At 40.4% G+C, this 24,835-nt stretch overlaps 1 protein-coding gene across 2 annotated transcripts in view; it reads right to left on the bottom strand.

Moving 5' to 3' along the window:
- The window catches only part of SOX5 (SRY-box transcription factor 5), a 648,107-nt gene that overhangs the window by 449,974 nt on the left and 173,298 nt on the right, over positions 1 to 24,835 (bottom strand). For both annotated transcript variants that reach the window (XM_030040646.2, XM_030040647.2), the window contains one exon: positions 6,209 to 6,271. The gene's annotated coding sequence lies outside the window, so the exon portion shown is untranslated. The remainder of the gene's footprint in view (positions 1 to 6,208; positions 6,272 to 24,835) is intronic.

Genomic DNA, 24,835 nt, shown 5'->3' with positions numbered 1-24,835 from the left:
GGAAGACGCTCCTCACCCTACTGTTTTAAGTCCACACTTTATGAAGCTATCATTAGATTGTTATTTTACTTTAAAAGGTTGGAAAACAAAATACTGCTCTCAGAAAATGATACAAAACCCATGGGGGTTTTTTTATATATATTCAGGTCTCATTTACCCTTATATTTGACACAAATGAAAATAAAACAGCATTTTAAGCTCCTGAAAATGACAATATCATGTTATCTAGATAAGTAACACAAAGCTATTATTGAAATTCTGATAGCATTTGCTTTACTGGTAAAGGAAAATTACCTGTAATGCACAGTTTAAATAATTACTTTTAAACAAAAGCTTCTTTTCTACACCGCTTATTTATTTTCTGAGACCAGCTCAGCAGGGCTATGTATTTTATTAAAATTGCCTTCAGACTGTTAATGGCAGGGTGTGTGTTAGCACAGGAGAAAGGATGGCCATTTGACTCCTGTTCCTAATATTGGGAGTTTGTCCAGATACTTAAGAGCCAGAACTCTGCTGTGCATTTGAGTATGTTAGCCACACTTGGCTTCCTAATGATAACTGGCAACAGCATTTCAGGACGATGGCTCAGACTTAAACCGGCAAGCTTATAATTGTCCTTACAACAGCAGCGGCAGCAACAACTAATTCTGACATTTCACTTGATACCAAGTCTCCCAACGGAAAGTGATTTTGTAAGCTCTTGCCCAATATTTCTCCGTTCTTTCTCTCGCGCCCAACCTTGGATGTTCCCTGTGCCATATCAGGAAATGGTATAACAACTTTGAGCTACTCTGCGGCGAGTTTATGTGGCAGATAACCAACACAAATCATCCAAATAACTCTGGAAGATCTTGTTTCCTCTCAGAGGAAGCCACAGTCGAAACGCACTTTGATCCACAGAGCGTAGGCACTGAAACCTGAAGTCCTCCTTCCGCAGGAGCCATGGAGCAAACATACACCTGCACCTGTGGCTGCAGCTACAAGCCCTGGGCACGGGTCTTACCTGCCCTGTGGGAACAAGGGGTCCGGCTTGGTTTGGTCACTCCTTTCCATCACCACCAAGCCTTTCACGTGAAAAGCACGTGCATCTACATTCTCACATCCTGACATTAAGCAAGTTAATTTGCTTGATTAAATCATTGTATACTTATATATGCTTACTTATTCACATGGTTAAATTAATCCGTGTTTAACATCTTTTTCTTTAAAGTGATTAAAACTCTAGAAATTAAAAACTATGATTTTTTTCAGGTGAGCAAACACCATAAATGCTACTTACACTTCAGAACTCAATTTGCTAAATGAGGTGATCGCTTTCCTTTGTTGAACAGGTATCTGACTAGAAGCAGAAGAGGAGACAAAAACTTCCTGAAGTTTTGTAAATGATCGTGATATTGGCCAAAGAGAGAAAGAGGATTTGTCCACTGCATTGACCCTGTATTTCGGAGAAGCTTAACAGCTCCATAGAGCTGAGATTTGTTAGAATTTTAACTAACTTTTAAATGACACTTAAGAAAAACATTCACTAGCTGATCTTCACAGGTTCTGAGGTGCCCACACCACCACGTCAGCTTCAGGAGGAGACCTACTCATCACCCCTGAAAAACAGTCCAGATGTACACTGCTTCCAGGTAAGCTGGACCAACACCTCCCAGTGGAAAGCAACATTATTAAACACGCACAGAAGGCAGGAAAGCCAGATAAAGCTCTTGACTAACTTTTTTTCCTAAATAAAGAGCATTTCCCCTTTCAGAAAAAAATGAACAGGAATTTAACACCCACACATAAGCCTCAAAGCCAAAGAAAGGCAAAGCTTTTCAGAAACTCTGCCCTTCAGCTTGCCCTGCTACGTACACCAGGGCTGGTTAGATCCCGCAGTCCGGCACTGGAAACAGTGACGGGACTTCCCACAGGGAAGCATGAATGAAATACTTGAACTTTTAACTACCGATTCACTTACTCCCATTATCCAGTTTTCAGAAAGAAAAATCATGCACCTAACACAGGGTACTCCTGTGCTGGGGACATATGAACAAGTTGGGGTTTATAGGAGGAAGGCAGAGGAATCACTTATCTTCAGGGGCAACTTAGCAATGCTTTTAAATTGTGGGAATTTTTTGTTTTTAAAAAAAAAAAAATTCTAAAGAGCAAGAAAAATCATTAGCAGAAAAATGACCAGGAGCATTCTGTTGTAAACTGAAGTAGTAAAAAGAATCTAGCCATGCACACACAAAATTTGCTCACAGAGGAAGTCACAAACAAGTGTATAAAACACTGGATTATAATTTCAGATCGAAAGCAGATTGATCCAAGGCATTTCTAGGTTTATGACATTTCTCCAAGACTGTAGTGCCACCTTCTCCCAATCTCATCTCAGCTGCCCTAGCAACACTGCTTTTAGGAAGAGGTCACATTTGATCAGTCATCTACTCTGCTGTTTCTTAGAGCCACATGATTTTCATTGCTCATGATATTTAGGCAAGAGATCACCACCGATCCTACTAATGTGATACCCAAACCCATCAAGATTACTTCAAAAAACCTGGTCTTGGTTGCATTGAAACTTTTTTTAAAAAGAGAGACAGAAACCAATAGTTTCTGCTTGTCAGAACAGGACACATGAAAGGACATTTCATGCATGTTTTCTGGTGCACTCAACTGCTTCAGTTACTTCCCATTTGGTCCCATTTTCATGGATGTATCAGTGGAGGGTGTGCATGATTTTAACTTGTGTTATCTGGGAATAGTCATCCACTGATTCTCAGTTACCTGAGCAACTGCTGGGTGCAAAAATGAAGGGACAAGAACAAACCGTATCCTAAGTCTCTTCAGTGCTATAAAATCATCCTAATTCCTTTTTGGGCAACAGTTCCTGCAGCTGAAATCCACAAAGACGTAACAGTAAGCACCCTCACATATGAACACTCCAATAAAACATCACAATACAATTTGCACTTGCTCCTTTGACATAAATATGATACTCTCTAGACCTGGTGGGTGTAATGATCAATCACACAGAGGTACCCACTCGTAAGCCACTCTTGCAAACAAGCCTCAGTCATGGATTTTTACAAAAACTAGTACAAAACAAACCAAAACTAAAGCCATCCACACAAATAAAAGATTCAGATCTCAAAGTTCAGGGTGACACAGAAAACAAATGTGTGCAAGAACAGGGGCTTCCTCCCTCTCACAGCCACACAGAAATGCATGCAAATACTGTGAGCTTGCAGATTACCAATTTAGCAGTTCGTTTCATTTTGAGACCTTTTTGGAGGGGAAGTAATACAGTAACAGCAATTCCTTCCAACCCACTTCCCACTGTCACCACACAGACTCAAATTCTCAGGTTGACCAAAACCATATCTGCAACAGAAAATGGGATTATAATGAGAATTTGCCTGAGAACATTTATATTATTTACCAAACTAGAAGCAAAATCTGAGGCAAGCATACAACCTCAGACAAACTCCTTTTCATTGTTTCATAGAGCTACACTCTTCAGCCTACAATGGGTGTCCAAATTGCAGACTACAGATTTGATGTGCTTTACCACATCTGTGTGGAGGAAGTTTCTGCAACTGTACCAACACCCACTTTCTCATCAAAATCATATAGAGGGAAAAGTCATAAAAAATGTATACTTTATTTGGGAAAAGGTTGAATAATTTGTTTTTAATGACTTTAAAACAACCTATCCAGAAAAAATACCAACAACCCCCTCTTTCAATCTCTGGCTGCTTTTCATTTTCATCAGTAAGACAAGTTCTGCCACATGGTTCAAATCTTTTTATAGATTAATCTTTCTACTGTTTTTTTTTTTTTTTAATATGATGTTAAATTAAACTGCAGGGATAAACAAGGATATATATGTCTATACATGTATTTGTATATCCATGAACATGCTGTATTTTGACAGTTGTCTTCTCCACCTTTTCCATGTCACTTGTTACCACTTTAACTGCAAACTCTTTGTTGTAGGATCCATCTCTTTCTATTCTTACTTGCATTTACAGTCCAAATTTGATCAGTTTATAGTAACATAATGTTTACATGCCAAGGAACTATAATAAGAAATCACTCACTATTCCTATTGTGTGGAAGGGCACATCTATGAAAATTAAAAGGCGCATGTGAAAAAATAATTATAAATATTTGAGAGTTGAATGTATCCTGATCAAAGGCAGTGGAAACAGAGGCTGAGCCTGAAGAATTATCTGAAGTCTGCCATACTTTAACTACCAGTTCCTAGCAGACAACTAAACTGTTATGAAAAAGCACAGAAACTGAGCTTTAATACTAAACATATGACCCAGCACACAGAGAGCCAGCCTGATGCATTACACTGGTTTGCTCGGAGATGATGTAACTTCACAGCAAAAAACAGATGCCAATATACGGTTTTGAAAATTTCAAGAAACCAAGAAAGCGCTTGCAAATTTAAAAAACCAAAACACAACAAAACCACCAAACATCCAAACCCAGAAGATAAATTCTTCCAAACCAAACAACATATCCCTAATCATCTTCATGTACAGCTTATTAGAGGTCTATTAGTGACACAGTGAAAACACAAATACTTCACTCTGAGACCAAAAGTTTCGCAACTAGAAATCTTTTTTTACAATGCTGCCAGTTAGTTTGTATTGATGAGTCTTCTCATAAATGCTAAGGACCAAATTATTTCAGATTAGAAAATGATTTATTTTCTTATCAGCCACGAACTTCTTCTGACCTCTGAGTTTGAGCCAAGCTTGCTCGACATGCCTGCAAACTCTCAGTCACAGGAGTTAGGTATTTCTCATGTGATGTGTTGCTAGAAGCCCCCTCCAAAAAGCAGCACAACACTGCTATGCTCAGGGCTGTACGGATGAGTAAGGGAGGGACTCACCATCCCACACAGCTTATTATCCCTACACCAGGCAAAGTGCAACAGGTGGACCCAGCAGGGAATTTCAAGCAGGCAATACTTATTTTGATGTTATTTACATCTTCTGGATCTCCAAATATTAAAATTTAAATTTATTCTCACAAATTTGTAAGAGGGGGAGTAAAATCAAGGATTCTTGCTACAGTGTGCTATGAAGAAAAAGGCAGAGAAGCAGAAATACGTCAGTCACTCCCTGTTTGGGTAAGCTCTATCTTTTAAGACAGAGTCATAGGGCCAAGTAGTGCTGTCTCACTCAGACACATCTTATGTATCAATAGCTTTGCCTCAGTAAGAACCCAGGAGAGACTGCAGGACAATTTATATAATTGACTGGATCAGTAGCAACATCTGTTATTAAGATTACTTGACACAAGCAATTAAACAACTACCTGCAGTTGTTCATACCCCACCAATGTTTTGCCATTTTGGCTGATTTATCTATGATGCATGACTGCCTCAGGCTGAGCTTTTTGGAAACGGTACAACTTTTTCCAAGAACAAGGTTAAGGCATATTACACTTTTCTTTTCAGCTCCTCCTCTGAAAAAAACTCCTGCGCTTCAAGCTTTGGAGGAAGTTTTGAAGTCTGGCAGCCTGGCTATGGCTTTTGTCCCCAAGAAAAGCCTTTTGTCCTCAGATGTGCCTCAAGTAAGGCCTTAGGAAGTGTCTTTGCGAACTGCTGTTCTCCAACGAGTGCTTGGCTTTCTAAAGTTGTTATTGTGCTTTCAGCACAGTTTTTACGTGAAAGCAAGAGTTGCATCTTGATTATATTATATTTCACCTCCACCCCATTTAAAAAAAAACATGTAGAACAGGAAATGAGACTAAAGTAATCAAATGAGTCTTCAAAGAAGAGAACGCAGTGAAGTTACAGATATCACACAAGTACCTTAGTAAAACATTTCTTGAAATAATGCAAACACCAGCCCAGCTGTCCACACAACACAGTTGTCACCCTCGAACTGGGCAACTTTGTCCAAGTAGCTCACACGCGCTGCCACCTATTACACCAGCTCATTATTTCCCAGCCTTTATTGCATTTCTCCTCAAGCCACCCTCCCGTGGCAGGGAAGCAGTTCTGCCTGTCACAGGCGAGGAACCAGCAAAGTGAAGCATTTGCCCTCGGTTACGCAGAAAGGCTGTGAAGGAACAGGGAACTCAACCTGACTGTGCAGGTCCTAGGCCAGCCTCGTCTCCCAGAGCTGAGCCAACCCACTGCCAAGTCACATCAGCACTTCCAGAAACGCCTCACCAGCAAGTAAGAAAACACACCTCTTACCTGCCAAGTCTCCCAGCTCAAATTCTCAACTCCTCTTCTTTTTATTTTCTTCTGCTTTCAACACTGAAGGCAGGGAGGGGAAAGAAAAGAAAAAAAAAAAATATCAAAGGAAGAGCCACAACTCTCTCATTCAAAAGCTTTTTTGTATTCACTGCAACATTTTATCCTGAGCAAAATTCTCAAGGAAATAAGTGGGGTTTCTTCCCTAATTTTTCCACACAACTCAGGTCAGGCCCTTAGCAAAGCTCTCCCTAAAATACAAGATGCTGAACCCGAGACCAAGACCTGCAGCATGAGGAGGAGAGGGGGATCTCATTAAAGGCAAACTAAACTGAGGGAAGCAATGGGTATTAAGGAAAAGATGGGGATTAGGATCCCAGTACAGCAAGGTGCTTATTCACAGAACTGTAGGAATACCTGTAACTTTAATTAATTAGAACCCTCTACTCAGATGGACACAAACTCACACAGGAACCTTCAGGGTCTGCAGAGGGTGAAAAAAGGAGAGAGAGGGGCAAGTAGAAAACTGAGCCACAGTCAGCTGAAATCAATAGATGGACTGACAACAATTTCAGTGGACTTTGGATTATACCCAAAGTGGCAGAAGAAAAAAAGATGCAGCAGGAACAGGGAGAATAAATGAGAGAGCAGATTAATAACTCCAAGAAATATTATTAGTACAACTTAAGAATAGCTGGGGAATTGCAAGAGGAGGGTTAGATTCTGCTCTTCAGGCTCAAATGCTGGCTTGTTCCATCAAAATCAATGGAGCAGATTTAGATTTACATCAGTGTAACTAAGAACAAAATCAAATTAAGGAGTACAAAGTAACTGGAGAAAAACCAAGCATTATTGAGCGTTCCAACACTGGGAGGCACTCGGATACCATAGTGCTGAAGGCCATGTTAGTAGATTGATTAAATGATTGATCCATCAGTAGGAGATTTATCCAATATGGGGAGGAAACAGAGAGCTTTAAGTCGAGACTACTAATCAGCTATTATTTATATTTTCTGCACACTATAAACATACAAAGGAGATGCTTTATAGAATTTGCAGTAATAATTCCCAATTATTTCCCACTCTTGAGATTAGTTTCAACACACTTCAATATTTTAAAGGTGCTATGTAAAAAGTTTGAAAAAAGTTTTCATAACAAAATCCGTGGAGTTTCATGTTTTCATTTAGATCATCTCTCCTTCTTTGAGTCTTACAGACTGATACAAAACACTACAAAAACTAAACCCAGAGCCATTTATACTATGAGACATGCGCTATTTTTCTTGGACGAACAATGGAGACTTTCTCTACACTTCATTGCTAGGGTCATCGTGAGGTTTGTATATGCCAGTGTGAAAGTAGCAGTTTCTTTTCAACAGTTTCATGCTCCCACAAACACAGGCTAATATCTTTCAGACACCTACTTTCACTAATGCATTGCCATTCTTTATGTCATGTATATTCTGCCTCTGTTCTAAAACCACAAACCTTAATAAAAAATTAAAGCTCTGACTCAAGCTAATATTTCTTACCTTTTGTTTACTTATTTCCTTCTAAAATCACTGCAGTTATCACATTGTACCTAAGTCCTTACCACTGGGATTTCAAATTAGTTGAACATTATCTGGTTTTATTACAAATAAAAAAATTATTCCATCCAGTCTGCCTTTCATTTTCATGTTTAGTCCACAAAATCCACTCATTTCTAATGTTACCTGCAACAAAGCTAGTCATATTTTGTGACATCTCTGTCACCCCACATATGCACTCTTCTTTTTTTCACTTTTTAGTAGATGGCCTACAGGCACAGAAAAGAGAAGGCTACTACTAATAACCCAGGGAATTGTATTTAATCTCAAATTGAGGAGATTTATGTTTAAACAAGTGAAACGAGGTGCTATCTAGTTCCTGCTCCCACAGGTAGACTTTGATTAGTAATTACAAGTTCAGTCCCTAAATTCCAACTAATAATCAGACCATTAAAAAAAATGCAGGTTTAAAGTTTTTTCTTTTAAGTAAGTTAATAAAAGATAAAATAATTTCAAAAAGTCTTTTTAAGGGAGAATACCAGTTTCCTTTCAGAGAAGATAATGTCCTCGGCTGGATTCTTTTCTAATAGGATCTATCCAGACTTTTCAAAATGTATGGCAACTTTAACCAGAACAAGAGGGAGATTTCTACAATGCTGTGGAGCAGTAAGCAGAAAGCTACACCTTCCCATACGGAAGGTGAATTTGTGTTTCATATATATGCATTTATAACAGGGTTGTGTCGAACATAGCATGACACACAAAACACTGTCCAACTTAGCATTACTCTACTAGTTTGTGTATCATTGATGAGTGAAAAGACTTAGGTCCTATTCAAAGGTCTAATGATCACAAGTGCCATTATTATTATGTCAACCTACACTTAAATAGTTTCAGAAAGAAACAACATTTTTATAGCACTTCCCTGGGAGTTACATGTGTTTTGATTCCCAATGCTCAGCTGTAGTGGGATCAGAAAGGTATAATCCAAAACACTACAGAAGGGAACTTCAGAAGGTTTCACCTGGGTATTTATTTGAGCACGTTTGCTCACCTTTACTCAGAGAGTAGGCTCTTAACTATAGTACAACAAATTTATTGCAGATCACAGGTTAGTAAATAGACCACCAGTGCCTGTACCTATAATCGAAAATTAGAGCTCAGTGTCTTGGGCATAGCAGCATTTGTACTTATCTGCTGTATAGAGGAAATGGAGCAGAAAACTTGTAAGTCACCATTTCCCTTTCTTCCATCTCCCAAAAATAAACAAATTAAAGACATTGTGAAAGGTTTACAGTAAGACCCATGCAAAGCTTTCACCACAAAATGTAAAAATCCCTCATGCTTCATTACAAATCTGAAAAACAAGGCAGTATCGGGAAACAACTTTCACACAATGATTAAGAGTATTAGAAACTAAAGAAAAGCTCTGAGATTGAGAAAGAGCTATGATTTTAAGAAATTATTTTAAGTAGAGTCTTTTCATATGTTGTGGACAAAAACGAGGGAAAAATATATTTTCAGAAACTGAAAGCCTTCTCGATGGGCAAGAACTCTTGCAAACCAGTAAAAAAAAAAGTAATTTACATACCCACTTGGACATCCCCAATTTTATGTTCAATAGCAATATATCTTTATCTTCAGGTACAAACAAACAACTTGTCTCAACAGTTGAAAAAACTCTGTAATTCAAGAGGATTTCAGGGGGCTCTGGAAATCTTTCAGAATTAGGCTAGACTTCATTGTGCATTAGAAAAGAAACGACACAAAGCAAGCCACCTATATTAACCATCCACAAAAATAGCATCCAGCTTCCTGGCTCTATTTTTGTGGTCAGCAGGACTTTGCTCTGAAAGTAGTCCCATCACTTCAGCGATTCCCCTCCCAAACAATTCTGGGATTCTCATTTTTCTGTTTTTTCAAGTCCTAAATAGCAACCTCTCAAAGGCAGGGATGGCCTTCATGCAACTTGTCCATGAAGTGCCTTGCTGCAGTGCATTTTCCAGTTCCCACCTGCAGTTTCAGGGTACTGTTATCTGAGATGCTACAGTAGAACACATTAACATCCCTCAAGCTTTCATCTTGTTCTTCAGCACTGACAATATGCATTTAAGGAAAGAAAGTACAAAGCTAGACACTTAGAATCATAGAATCATTAGGTTGGGAAAAAAAACGTATTGGTTAATGGTTGGACTCAATGATCTAACACCACCAAGTCTACCACTAAACCCTGTCCCCCATGTCTATATGTCTTTTAAATACCTCCAGGGATGGTGACTAAACCTTTTCCCTGGGCAACCTGTTCCAATCCTTGACAGCCCTTTCGGTGAAGAAATTTGAACCTGAACCTACAAAGCCTGCAAGAGCAGCTCAAGAGGTATAAACTGCTCTGTTCACCTCAGTGAGGTGTTAACACTGATAACCCAAGAATGACAATAACAGGGATGAAGTGTAAACTATTTCAAGGCTTATGTATGAAAAAAAAAAAAAAACAAACCCAGGCTGTACAAAGCTCTGTATGACCTCCCACTCTGATGTTGTAGGCATGTGGCATTTGAAAGACAACCTGTTTAGCCTCCTCCCGTCTAACAAGGAACCAGTCTCACAGAGCCTAAACACAGTACAACCACCACCCAAACAAGAGAGGGATTAATTCAAGTGGCTCAGAGTTGAAAAATAACATCCCACTTAAGTGACCTGGCATGAGTAGAGCTGATTTTGTAGGCAACCTCAGAAGGGTATTTATACACTTTTCTACCCTCCCCTGCTCTCACTGTAATACTTATACAGAAAATTTCTTAAATCAGATATGGCAGAACCACTAATAATCCATTTGCACTCTGGGTGAGCTTGGCTAATGAATTCAAATGAGAGCAGAAGCAAGCCACAGACTGCCAGATTTTTAATATCCTCATATTTTCTAGTAATGGTGTAATTGTAATTAATGTTTACTTTGTTGTGTATTTTATTGTTGAGTCTTTAAAGTCCTCTGGGATCCCTTTGGGATATACAGCACTATATAAATGTAAGTTGTTATTATCAAATAACAATCACCGGCCATTTAAATTATACAATAGCTACCTGATTATACTTAACCAAGTTAAAGCTCTAATAAAAAATGATTATATATAATCTAAATTAAAGATTTTTCCCCAGTTCAAAGAACCCAAAGGTCTTTGCATTGAGCATGCAAGTGCCCTGCAACACCTGGAGCTTGATCCTGCAGTACAGAAATCAGTTAGGACTTTTGCTGTTGCTTTCAATGGAGAGGCGATAAGATGCTTGGCAGAGTTAAATATCTCGACAATTCTACCCTTCTGAACCAGCAAAGTTAAGATTTATTTTGCCTCCCAAAAGCATTTGATAGAGTGTTCAGTCTTACCTCTAGGATTGATCCTGCAGCATCTATAGCAGTCATTTTGGCTGCATCGCCAGTTATATATATGCTGTATATCTGAGAAATTATTTCAATGTAGCATAGAGATCCCTGAGCTTACACTCAACCATTTAACTTGGCGTTAGTGCTGCCAATTGGGTGCACTGTGGAACATGAAGAGGGCAGCTGACCCTTCCTCTCTGTGGTCAGAAGTCCCAACCTCCTCCTCTTTTATGATAAAGCCACAGGGACACAGCCTCCAAAATATTTACCCTCAAGTCTTGCACATGAAATAGTCCATGCAACCACGACAGGTATTTTAAGATGCAGTAGATTCTGGAAGTGCTGTTGTCAGGCATACTTCAAACCCCCCGAAATCACACAATCAGTGATAAGGTACAGTGACATTTTATACATGAACTCTTAGAGATTATTTACTTGGCTTTGAACTGTTAGAAATCACATCTTCAAGCTTTGAATCCACTGGGGAAAAAACTAAGTTAGCTGAAAGTCTAACATATGAAAACATGACTCCAGGACTTAAGGTTAGAGAAAACCTTGCTTTTGCTCTCTCCTAATAAATACCATGGGAGTGGGGCGGGGGGGCAGTGTGGGTGGAAACACATCTTTTCTAGCTGACCTCTGCCAAGTCATTTCCTTTGCTTCAGGTTTCTCATCTGTGGAATAGGAGTAATGGCATTAACCTCGTTCCTGATGAATAGCATTGTAGATGGGCCTATGTTATATTTCAATGATAATAGATCATCTTGTGGACCTTTTAGTATCAATAAAAAAAAAAAAAAAAAAAAAATCAGAGTCAATGACCTGTTGGCAAGTGATGACTAACCCAACTTAAATTCAACTGCACAGGTTAAGAACACAGTCGGCCCAGGATCCCTCCAGCAGAGGTGGACAGACTACCCTACAGGTCATAAAGGCCTAATGGGGGCTGAAACATTTTTGCTGAAAAGCATCTCTGTGCTGACTACAAAGGCAGGCTCAGATGACAATGTTCAAAACCTAGTGACCTCAGAAAAGTGCCTAATGTTAGTTAGGATGAACCTAGAGCCACAACCTTGATTTTAATCAGTTCTGGATTCTTCTGAATTTTATTTTTTAAATATCTAAGGTTTGATCTGAACTTCCCTTCTTTTCTTGCTTCCTCCCCCAAATATTTTTTTTAAATTGAGAAGTTACAGTGGGTTGATTTTTATGTGATAAAAAGATCTACTAAAAACCATTACCTTCAGAAAATAACTTCAACAATTTCTCCCACCAGAAGTATATTTTGCTTCAAAGCTGATATTTCAAAACAAAGATGTTCAATTTTCATGTAAAAATTGTTCCTTTTCATTTTAAATGAAAATAACTGAAGAAAAGACTGTGTATCTTTGAGAATTGGATGTTAATTCTTTAAGATGTGGGCTAAGATCACACTAGCTGAAGATCCCTCTCTCCAGCAAAGCAAATAACCACAACGGTGACATGCCACAGACCTTTCACATACACTTAATGACTTCAGTGGCGCTCAGCCAACTTCCACCAGCTGAGAATCTGGGACAGAAGCCCCAGCTGAAATCAGGGCTCCCTTGAAGGAACCTCTCTACACAACCAAAACAAGAGACAGCCCTCACAATACAGTTTGTAATTTAAAAGGACAGCATAACCAACAGATGAGAAGTAGAGATTATTATTAAAGGGAGCATAAGCGTCTGTCACAAAGTGACAAAGAAATCTGGGGAAAAGCAAGGCATGGATTTCTTGAGTTCTGAGCTCCCAGCTAATGCTTTCTTTCTTAAGGACATTTCTCACAGTCAGGATGGAAGTAAAAATGTAATAAACACTATTGGTTATTATTAATTTAAGTACAGTAGCCATGCATCAAAACTCCACGTGTATTAGCTAACTTTGATTTTAAAGTGTTACCCACTGATCTTTCCTGCTTGCTGAAGCATGCTGTCAGTAAGGTTCTTCAGCTACAGAAGGTGGTGATCATACCCGTGTGTGCACACAGCTCTCCCCTGAAGTACAAGTCCTCCATCAGCACTGAGACTGCCTGAGTCACCAGAAAGCACTGCCTTTTGTTTGACACATCTCTAATATGTCAGCAGAAGAGCACAGGGTGCTATCCATCAGTCAAGCCACAATACACCCTGACACACCAGTTAGGAGGAGTTGGAAGGCTAAGTCAGGGGTGATAACTTGAGGTGGGAAAAGGATCTGGGAGGTTGCGGAGGAAAGGAGAGAAGGGCGGGGGTGGTACGAAATCCATATTGTTGTTTCACTGGAAGGACACAGCGTGTCGTAACGAATTACCGTTAATTTGCACCACCAGTACAGTTAGATTGAGACCGGCAAGCGACGATGACAAACAGCACTTGCAAGATCGCATAATGAGGGGGCAAGGCTGCTTCACTGGAGCCGCTTCACTCAATTAGTGGACAAGGCTTTTAATGCTGCTATGCACAACCAAAGCAATTTTGATTACTTAGAGCTAAGTCTCCATTTAGAATGAGTCACAAGCTGAAACAGTTTTTGGTTTTTTTTGCTTTTAATATAATTTATCTACAGAGTATTCGAATGGTAATAAGCTATCTGAAAGCTAGACACATTAGCCTCTGTTTGTGCCTAAGTAATGTTGAAATACACTTTTTAAAATAAGTTCAAATAGTATCTATTCTAGCAAATAAAACCAATAAAAAGATAGCAAGCAATCAATAACTATGCCAAAAGTGAGGGCCAAATCTTGGTCTTATTCACTGTGATTTATCTCCGAAACTTTGGGAAAGGATTTTGGTAGAACAGCAAGAGTCTCATGACAGTACACTTAGAGCAGCAGCATGCTTTGCTCACCTCCTCTTGGCTACATTTACAATTAAGTGATTTGATTGATTCTGTTCGCCAAAGACCAAAACTGCATTACCTCCTGAGTAGTATATAAAATTGTTTGTTCAGTTGCTTAACATGGGTTTCAGACAATTGATGTTTAGGAAGTATGATTTGATCCCAAGAAACTCACAAAACCCGAGCAAAGTCTGTTAATGTTCATTAAATATTTCCGAGTTATTTCTGCTAGCCTAGGTCGAAACCTTAGTTTCCACTGTTGAAAGTAGAGTTGTACAAATAACTGTGGCTTAAGGATACTTTTGCTGGGCAAAAGAAGGTGCTGCTGGCAGTTTAAAAGTAGATCCTGTGAACAAGATGCTGCTGCCAAACTCTCCTTACCATTGTGTCTTCAGGATTAAAGTATTCACCAAGATTAGGAGGACCTGAATTTAAATTAAACATGATTTGGAGCAAGGATCTGTGTGTGCACCATATCCTAACATTCGCCCTAACCAGTAGTCCATCAGGATCTACTTATCAGTCTTTCAGTTGAAGCTCTGCATAAACACTTACATATTCCTTGGCATAGGGAGTGGACCCGTTACCTGTTTTCACAGGGATCAGCCTGCTCACAAACCTACAGAATTATTCTGTTTCTCCCTCCATGAATGTATATGCATAAGTATGTATATACAGACTAAGAATGGAATATGAGAAGAAGAAAAACTACATTCAAGACCTTACTCAAATTTAGGAAGAAAGAGGATAAGAACATGGATCTCCTATGTGCCTGTGAGCAGTCCTCGTCACTAGGCTGTATAGTTAACTGAGTCATCTTGGAAATCCCAAGAAATCAAAATGCTTTGTTTCATATGTATTGAAATGAATCATTTTGATGTTAAGAATTTTATTTTCATCTTTACTTTGGCTGAAATTACTTATCAGATTTGACCCAAATTTCTGAAGAACTTTAGCTGCTTAGAAACTGAATTTTTGGATGCATAAATTTGTTTCTGTGGGGAAAAAAAAATCTACCCAAACATGCAACATTTCAGTACTTCATCAACATTTTACAAGTGGGTGGAGGAGATTGGGGGGGTGGAGTGCTGTTGAGAGAAAGTGATTCCTTATCAAAGAACCAAGAGAGATTATAACCCACAATTCTCCCTATATCTGATCTAGCACAAAACTGGATTTTCTCTCTGGCCTCCGAAGCAGCCGGTACTGCCCAGTTACTGTGGCAGGGTACCCAAACCAACAGACCAAACATCTGATGCATTACGGGCACTGAGTGGACATAGGCTTTGCCTAAAGCACAGAACCAGGAACATTTTAAACTGCTTCATTTCTCAGCTCCAGTACAGCTATGTATGTATAATTTATTTAAGATTTGACTCGGCAGGGTAGCTGCATGCAATCAGCATATTGTTTTCGTGAAGGTTCCCCCCATTGCCCCTTAGACAGATTTTAACTGTCAGTATATTGGCCTTTTGAATTTTTGTTTTCATAATACCATAAGCTATTTGAACATACATTATTATATACTAATCATTGCTTGTCCAATTTTTTGAGTCTTACAGGCGACAGCAGAGAACAAGAAATGCAATTTAGTTAGAACTTCAAAGCAATGTTTCGTTATCATCCAAACTGGGGCTCTTTTATGCCTCTTTCACTATTTGGTTTTAAAAGTGAAAGGAAACCAGTTGCTTGAAATTTGTTCTTTCAAATTTCCACCCACCTCCTCCTGCTCTTAAAGGAGGAGCTTTATGATAATAGATAGGCTGATCTTGAGATCAATCACAGATAGAGAGATATTTACTGTCCTCACATAGTCATAGTATTGCTTACATTCACATGAATTAAAGATTGCCTAAATCCTGCCTCTGAACATTTCCAAACTTTAAAAAGATAGAGATCTATATTTGAATTTTATATCCATCTCATATCTCTGTAGTGGGATGAACAAAAATACCTGATTCAATCACACCTGAACTCTATAAAAACTGGATCTTTCAAGATTTGATATCATCCTGTGGACTTGTGTACATAACGAACAAGCCCTCAAAAAACTAATGCAGAACAGCTCCACTCCACACTCATCCTCATTCCTTTTCAGGAGTGCCTTTGTATGGTTTAGATTTGCTTTTGAAGTGGATTAAGCTAGGCTCCATATGGCATTTTTAGTGGTGAAGCAAAGTGCCCGCAACAGGAACTAGTGCAGAACAGTATTGTGCTTCAATGCATAGCCAAGCTTGTTCAATAATGACCTAACACAGGGTAAACCTGAATAATATGCTCAGGTATAAGAAGATGCTGGGTACTTGATGAAAAAATTATGGTGAAAAATTCAATGGTTTACATTGCACAAAAGGTCATATTACTGTAGATATTCAGAATGGTTCCTTTATAAATTAAAATCCACAGATAAGCCACATTCCGTATTTTTAAACTTAAATCCCAAACTTGAAAGTCCCTATGCTACAGATGCAGTGGGGATGGCATCTTAGTCAGGACAAGCAGGATTGGCATGATGGACTTCTGCTATTCATATAATGGCTCTCCAACCATTACTAGCAGTCCTGGTTACTCCCTCCTCCTTTCTTTTTGACCAAACAGTCCAGCCTGCACACAAAACAGCTTTTGTTAAAATCCATTTAGTTCAATGAAAAGAAAAAGAAAGTCAGCTCCTCCAAACAAAATTTTAAAAAGTAAGTCAACAATATCTTTGACATTTAACTAAGAAACTACCAAAAAAAGCAAAAACTATTTTAAAAGTTCACACAATTGGAAAAGTTCTTCTGGCTGGAACAATTGGTAGTGGGGCAGAGAACAAGAAACTGAAAAGGTTAAGGTTTTTCTGTATGAAAATGGTAATTCAAATACACAGTCAGGGGGACAGTTATACATATGTTTTTGAACTAAAACTCTAACCTGGCATGATTAATTTTGGCCTTAGTTTTGTCAAAATATTGGAGTCCATATGGCACAAAGCAAATAATTTTACATTTTTATTTTAAACCCCTATGTGTTTTTCTCGTCCATTCCCTTCTCTTCCACCACACACACTGGCAGCCGCTACCAATATGCCAAATGCCAAATCAACCCTGCAAGCCGGCTGGCACAAGCACTCTACAATACTGGCACACACTTCCTTTTGCAGGGGGATTCTCTCTGAAAGCCTGTGGCACATCCAAGCACCCCTGCTTAGCAGCTGAGGACCCTGTCTACCCCAGTCACATCAGCAACAGGGTGCCTTAACTGTGAATGTGCTGCCCATTTCATTACGCTTAAATAAAACTACGCTTCGCATCGGTGCATCGATTCCCCTTCCTGCCCCAAAGAATCAGTCAGTTCTTTATAGTATCTTTGTATCTAGCAATGGAAAAGTATTGCTGCTGCAGAAAGAGAGGATGCAAATCACTGCAACATAAGAAAAAAAAAAAAAAACAAAACCAAAACAACCAGACATCACTCAGGCAAGCTGAGCAAACTCCTGCACCTACAGCTGGCTCCACAGAACATAGATGCCTGAGTGGAGCAAAGGATGTAACTCCTTCGCCTCTTGTCCATAAAACCCTCAGGGAGCTGGAGGGAAATCAGGAACATGGAAGGCTTTGCTGACCCTGTCAGGATTCAAACTAGTATTTGAGCTGCATATACTAAAATCATTCCCTTTGCTACCCTTCCCATTTATTTATTTTTTTTCCATGGCACAATTTATTTTTTTTATATATAGATGTAAAGGTTTTAGTTAGATATTCATTCAGAGTATAAGACAGCAGGCTCCTTAAATAAGCGGACAAGTAATAGTATTTTTAGACAAAGACCCAGAATAAGCACTGGAAAGTCAAGCACACTGTACTGAACCAAAGGTGCATATACCTTCTAGTTCATTTTCTACACTTGTACATTAAGTTCGTGGCCAGAGGTGACTCCCGCCTCCCAGTGTGATAAACATCCTCTGCAGCTACAGAAACTGTGCTCAGGAACTTCAAGACAGCCCTGATGGCAAGATCAAAGTAATACCCCTTTTCACTTGTAGCAGGAAATGGTGAATCCTTCATCTGTGACAGCCTGTTTTGAGGGAGTTTGGGAGCATTTCTGAGAAAGATCCATTTCTTGGGCTGCACTGGGTTGCAGCGCACAGGCTACAGGAGCCTCTGGAGGGACGCTGTGCAGCCACAGTTGTTCAGAGGTCCCCGCGTCAGCCCAACAACTGCAAATGGAGAACGACCCCACGCACTGCTCTTCCCTTGAGACGTGGTAAGGAGCTCAGGGGACCAGGTGAGTGCACCTGCAGTAGCCTGTGATGCTGAGGACACGGCCTGCAAAGTTTGATGCTACCTGGAGCTCCCAAGTGCTGGAGGCTCCCTGCAAGGGTACACCACCTTGTCGCAGCCCAGCTGAGAGCTGACCGAGGAACAGGTAAGCAACAACTAACAATTTGATTACTCCCTGCCACAGTGTAATGGTCAATCGAGATCGCTCGATTGCAACAAAGCTAAAAACTTTCGTCTGTAATAGCCTAATGGAGAGAGAGGGAAACTTTGGTCTCGTAGTCACACAATACATCCACAAGACACTGGGCTGTCTGCCTCTTCCCACATTACCAAGTTTCTGTTGGAGCAGCAACTCCACCTAACAAATGTAACTTTAACAACAGTAAAACAACCTAATAGCTTAGCGTGCCAGGGGGCTAATGTGGTGGGCCATTTAACGCTGCACTAAATAGCCCTGGTTTGATTCTCATTGCCAAGTGCTGAACTGAGAATTGCAACTGCAGGAGCAGTTCCTAATTCATTAGTTAAAGGGGGTCATTGCTCATAGGGTGGGGAAGAGGGAGGGGAAGAGGAAAGAAGGGGGGGGAAATATCAGACAACTCTAAACATTCAAAGTCGACAGAAGGTTGCACTCCTGAGAGATGCAGTATTTAGCTGAAAGCCTGACAAAGCTCTGCAGCTGGGAGGCCTGTGGTGGTTTTACTCGACACTAAAAAAGTTGCCATAAGACACTTGTAACCTGTATAATAGGCTTGGTGGGAACAGGGAAGCTGGGAATGAAAGGAAGGTGAAAACATCTTGCTAATAACACTGCGGTTTCGTTTCAACTGGCCCTCAAAACCATACACCATGCAGGCTGCCAGCACGGCAAAGCAGCAGCAAAACAAATAAACTGCTTTCCCAACTACACTTCCCAAAAAAATGAACCCCCAAACCAGACCTGACTGCAAAGGAGATCACTTAAAAACTTAAAATGATACAACAAAACAAGCCCAAATTTACAGGGCACCTCTGCAAAGGGAGAGCTTTATTCCTGAATGTTAGAACCCTAAAACAACCGTTTTCTCTAATTTCTGCCATCACTCAGATTGGCCTTGAATTACCTCCTGATAGGCCTCCCATGTGCTTGCAGATGAGAGAGTGTAATGGGGATCTGTTAATTAACTAGAAGCAAAGTTGCACGGTGGGGATCAAACACTGGATGCGTCCTAAAACTCCCACAGAGAAGATGAAATGCAGCGCAAACTTTAAAGACTTCCCGTCATTAGCTAAGACCTTGGCTGCTCCTGGCCCAGACCCCTCCTGTTTCAGAGAACAATGAGGACAATGATGGCAGAAATGAAATAGTGCAGCAAGGAACAAAGGAATTAGCTATTTACCCACAGAGAGAGAAAGGAAAAGAGGGGCAGGGGGAAGGGAACTTGCTTTTTTCCTAGGGTTTCTGTCTACTTTTAATTAATTTACGGCTGCCAGGGACTTGCACACAGAGCACGCCCAGGAGCATTGTGTTAGAGCACGGTGTTAATACACGTAACATCTACTGTTTACTCCCAGGCAGGAAGGAGAAGGAGCTGGAGCACAGAGGCAGTGGGGAAGGAAGAGAGGACATCTTCACTCTTTGCAGCCACTTGAAAGAGATGGGCAGAGGTGAGCAAAAGGTTACACTGATCTCTAACTTCTATGAACCTGCTTCCATGCAGGCTATTACTCTTTAAAAGAGCTGCAGGTAGGGTAGGTCACTGTGGACAAGACTTGCACTGGGTACTGAAATGAAAAGGGAGGGCACTAGGACAGGGACACCCAGGTGAGGGGCAGCAAGCACTGCCAAAGGGCCAGGTTTAACAGGCTTCCTCCAATGCCCTCAGACCAAGGGAAGAGACCTCAGAGTGGAGACCCACAGCCAAACACTGCTCTGCAGAGATACCCAGCCTCACTTCACTGTATTTCCAAAGCACGCACCCTGAGCTAATAAGGCTAGCCTTGCAGCAAGGCTAATTGGGCTAGGCAGAGCACCCCACTGCCACGATGGCACCAGTAGCTAACTTCTTCAGTGGTTCCATAGATAATGCTGTCCCCAGCTTCACTGAGCTGAAAATCCAACTATAGCTAAACTGTGCCTACCCCTCCGACACAAGGGCAGGGCTGGGACCTTACTAGAAAGGCAACTGGATGCAACACAGGATACCCTAAAACACCTAAGCTGGCATTGTAAGCCTATGTTCGAGTGACTGACTTGAGCACCAAATGATAATTTGCTTCATCTTACCTTACATCTAAAAATAGCTTTGTCGGATATTTTCATGAAGCCTAAACCCCAGGATGCAAAGCAGCACTGCGTTTCCATTGCAAGCCTGAAGGAAAAGGCACAGAGAAGTCACACTGTGCAAGGAGAGAGAGCCCTGCAGTAAGACTCTGCAGCTCCACCTACAAACCCACCAGACCTTAGAGATGGCGATGGGTGCAGCATGAGAAGCTGAAGGGAACAGAGTAATTCTCCTGGTAGGTGCTTTGTGAACTTTTGCTGAGGCTTTCATCTCCCTTGGAAAAGGAGAAGAAGAAACAGAGGCTCCACTGAAAAATATGAGTCTGCAGCTGACCAGATTTATTCTCAGCCTAGACAGTGTCTTTAGGCAGCAATGGTTTCAGTCCATATTTTGCACATCACTGCTTTTGATAAGGAATAGGAACAGGAACATGAGCCCCAGGTGAGGATGAAGCATTTACAGTATTTTCTGGTTGCTCAGAAGAATGGGGGTAGGGGTGCCAGTCTTTTTCGAAGGTAAGATCAAATGATACTATTATATATGTTTTAAAACTAAGAGGCATAAACATTTGATTTCTAGGCTACCTGTTCAGAAGAATCAGCATGTGTTTCACAATTCAGCAAGAGACAAAACTTTCTAGGCTTACAGTTAACAAGACCAAAACAACAGTTAAAAAAGCCCATTACACATCAGACATGTTTGGCTATGTAGGAGAAAAGCACAGAAAACTTCCCTGATGTTTGGTCCAGGGCACCAAGCTTGACTCACCACAGGACGAGTGAGGGAACATCCTTTGATACCATAACTAGTGTCTCAGCACTGTCCTACATTAGCTAAATCCAGAGATAGGAAATAGACATAAGGTGAACAGAGGATTAGAGGATTTTATATCCTGTTTAGATGTGTTATAAAGCCAGCCACGCTTTCAAAGGGGAAAGTGATGTCTTTTTTTCCAGAAGCATCTCATACCTGTGCCAGATAGTTAAGTTTTCATGTAACAGGCACTATTCTCCAGCGTTGCCTATATATCACTCAATCCTAACTAAATTGAACTAAAAGATCTAGGAGCACATCTCATTGCTTTTTCACTCTTCTCTCTTCCAGCAGCTCTTGCTTCTTCCCCCAAGGACTGCTTCTCACTATTGGGAAAACACTGCCATCACAGCTTCTGTGTGTGATTACATCGTCCTCTACCAGTGAGGTTCAGATACCCACCTGGCACCCCAGGGATGACTGCATCATTTGTGTCTTGGGCCCTGATGAGTGCTGTACTGATGTGGGCCACAAGCACTGCACCACCACTTAACACCCCCACCTTCACTGCTCTCCTTTTAAGTAATGGTGCTATTCAAATTTTGCAGTTAGACATACAGATGATTTGTCTTGCCTTTGGTCAGCCAGGAAAGCTTGTGGCAAAGTTGGGAACTGAACCTCAACTCCAGATTAGTCTTACCAGCGTGTCCTTATTCCTCTTCACAAACAGGGTTCCTGTGCCTCCATCTACAAACTGGTGTTTCCCTTGTTTAAAGCTACTGGACTTGTCCATGCAGGTGACTGTGACATTTTTGTGTATGTGGGCACCGTTTTCTCCATTCTCGTTGCATTGCTGAATCTCTGGTGATGCTCAGAGAGACCACAAAGACCAAGTGATCGTAGGGATTGAACAACTTGGCACAGCAGCAAGGAGGTCACTTTGGCTCAGAGCTGAAGCACATTAAGGTAGCAGTTGACAGTAAACCTGCTTACAACTGTTGTCTTTTTGGGGAAAACAAACATCATCAATTTCAAGATCAAGCACCACCACCCACCACTGCCTGACTTAGAACCAAATCTCACTCATCTTGTTTATCCAGGGAGATCTGTTTGGACCTTTACTTTTGAAATGGAAGAAATCTCCTCAAATTTCATAAAAAAAGAGAATAAAGGGGACTCAAGTTTATGAAATTTGTTCAAGTCTCAAGCAGAACACACAAGATCATAGCTCCAAAGGGAAAACTGCTTTAACATCGCAAATACGTGAGATTAATCCTTACTTTGCACTTTAGACCTTTTTGTAACAGTCCGGGTTGCAAATTCTTTGCTTTTATGCACCTCTGACAGCAAAACAACTGTGTTAGAATAAGTGATTTTTAAAAATCTGTTTTAGTAATTCATTTGGCCTATATCACTGAGAGAAAATCATCCCATCACAAAATCTGCCAAAAGGTTCAGTTATTATTAGCCTCCAAGATGCAAGCTAATTGCTTTCTGTGTTTTTCACCAAAACCAGCTGAGATCCTGAGGTTCACAAAAAGGATACTGCACACGCTCAGAAATTTGCCTGTCCTGAAGATTCTTTTAATTACACATTTGACATTAGTGCTTCCCAGTGTAAAGTTTGTGTTATTTGTTAGGCTCACATCTTACAGAGACTTCAGCAAGCCTGTAAACTCTGCATACATCAATAGTCTTGCTGAAGTTAGAGGGACTATTCAGATGCATAAACTAACACGTGAACTTGCCAAGCCTTTGCAAAATCAGAGCCAGACTGTCACAGTGAACACTATAGACCTTGTCACAACTGCTGGAAATTAAATATATTTCTTTAAAAAACGAATGTAACAGAAATTTTATTGAGAAATCATTGGGTCTCTCCTCTCTTCAAAAAATAGTCTAAACAGATATCCAAAGACTGTGATACTGCACAATCCCTCTAGTTTTTTCATATCTCCTCCTTCCCTGAAGTTAGTTCAAGCCTGGAAGTAGTCCAAAAAAGCCAAGTGACTTGACTTCTCCTACACCTCAGTAACTCTCTGCTGCCATCATAATTTCTTGAGGCAACAGCATCCCTATACAGTCCATTTTGAAACAGGCACTCTATGCTCCACTTTATTCTGGAAGCAGGAGGAGGGACAGCAAGCTTGATGCTAGGTCAAGGGCTGAAGTTCAGCAAGTTGACTCAGCGCAGAACATGGTCAAATGAGCACCAGAGCAAGCTCAAGTGAGAGGCACAGCTCTAGTTGACAGTTATTTTTCTTTTTCCCAAGCAGGACAAGTGTAAACGGATTAATCCGGATCAATTCCTTTTACTCTGATAGTTTCTCTCGTACAAACGCTTGTTGATAAAGAGTTGCCATTAGCTATATAAGTATGTAATATCTAATAATACAACACAGAAGAGAACAATGGTACAACCAACTTCTCCAGGGAAAAAAGCCAGCGCTCCTATTCTTAAGGGCATGATCCTCAGCCCAATGACATCCTCCAAGAAGCTGAGGACTCTGCCTCATTCCTCAGCATACGGACCTGCGCAGCCAGGCTACGCGTTTGCTCAAGCAACATACAGAGAAATGAAAGGAGTACAAAGAAGTAATTGGAAGCAATCACACTTTATAAAATTAGCAGTATAGAGATCTCTTTCCATCTGTAACAGGCCAAATCAGTATTATGCAAGTCTTACCAATGCTACTCCCAGTTTCCAAATTATTTATTCCAGCCACAGCAGTTCACCCAAACCTAAGGAGTATCTTTTGCTGGCTAGTTCAGAAGACAGCCCCTCCTTCCACTTTATATCTTTAGCCAAAGCAATGCTATAAAGGTATCAGTATCAGAACAGTATGCTTTATTTTCCCATAGCACAGACAGTGATAGGCCTGAGCTTTCATCTAAGTTTTTATATGACCCATATCAACCTCTTATATTTCAAAGAGCTGGATGACAAACTTACAAGAACTGTCTCCCTTGAAACTAAATAACGGAAGTTTCATTAGATGTGAGCAAACAAGATTGCCAAATGAGAGAGGTCCAGATTTCAGGCTGACACACAATTTCACCCTCCTTTCTCTCCCACCAAAAGCTTTTTTCAAACCAGTGTATTGCCATGAAAAGTTTCTGTTTTGACAAATATATATTTTTTAACAAAAGTATCTGTCTTCTGTCTACTTCACGACACTGCTTATAAAACATTACCATACATTTGCTTCAGCTACATGTGGGCCTAGAGCTAAATACAGACTTAAGTTTTCAGAGTTGTCACTACCTATCACCTTACCCTCTCTTAAATGCAGAGGTGAACATACAGATTGGCACCATGACCAAGCTGATACATGCAGTATCTGTATTTCATGTATGGGGTACATGTAATAAAGTGCTGCATAACTCCAGTGACTTGTTCAGGAGCTTAATCTTAGCCTGTGTCTCATTTTTATAGGGCTGCTGAAACTAAAGAAAAAACCCAAAACCCCCACTTACAAGCACAGGGAGAGACTATTAAAGGCAGAGGTCTCTCATATAAGCACAACATGTGATCGGATAATATTGTCTGGATTAGCAGCTTTATAACCTAGCCAAGCCCCAGGGCTACAATTATCTGG

This window comes from Aquila chrysaetos, chromosome 17 (assembly GCF_900496995.4).
Source record: "Aquila chrysaetos chrysaetos chromosome 17, bAquChr1.4, whole genome shotgun sequence".
Taxonomy (NCBI): domain Eukaryota; kingdom Metazoa; phylum Chordata; class Aves; order Accipitriformes; family Accipitridae; genus Aquila; species Aquila chrysaetos.
This window is presented reverse-complemented; position numbering and strand designations above follow the sequence as displayed.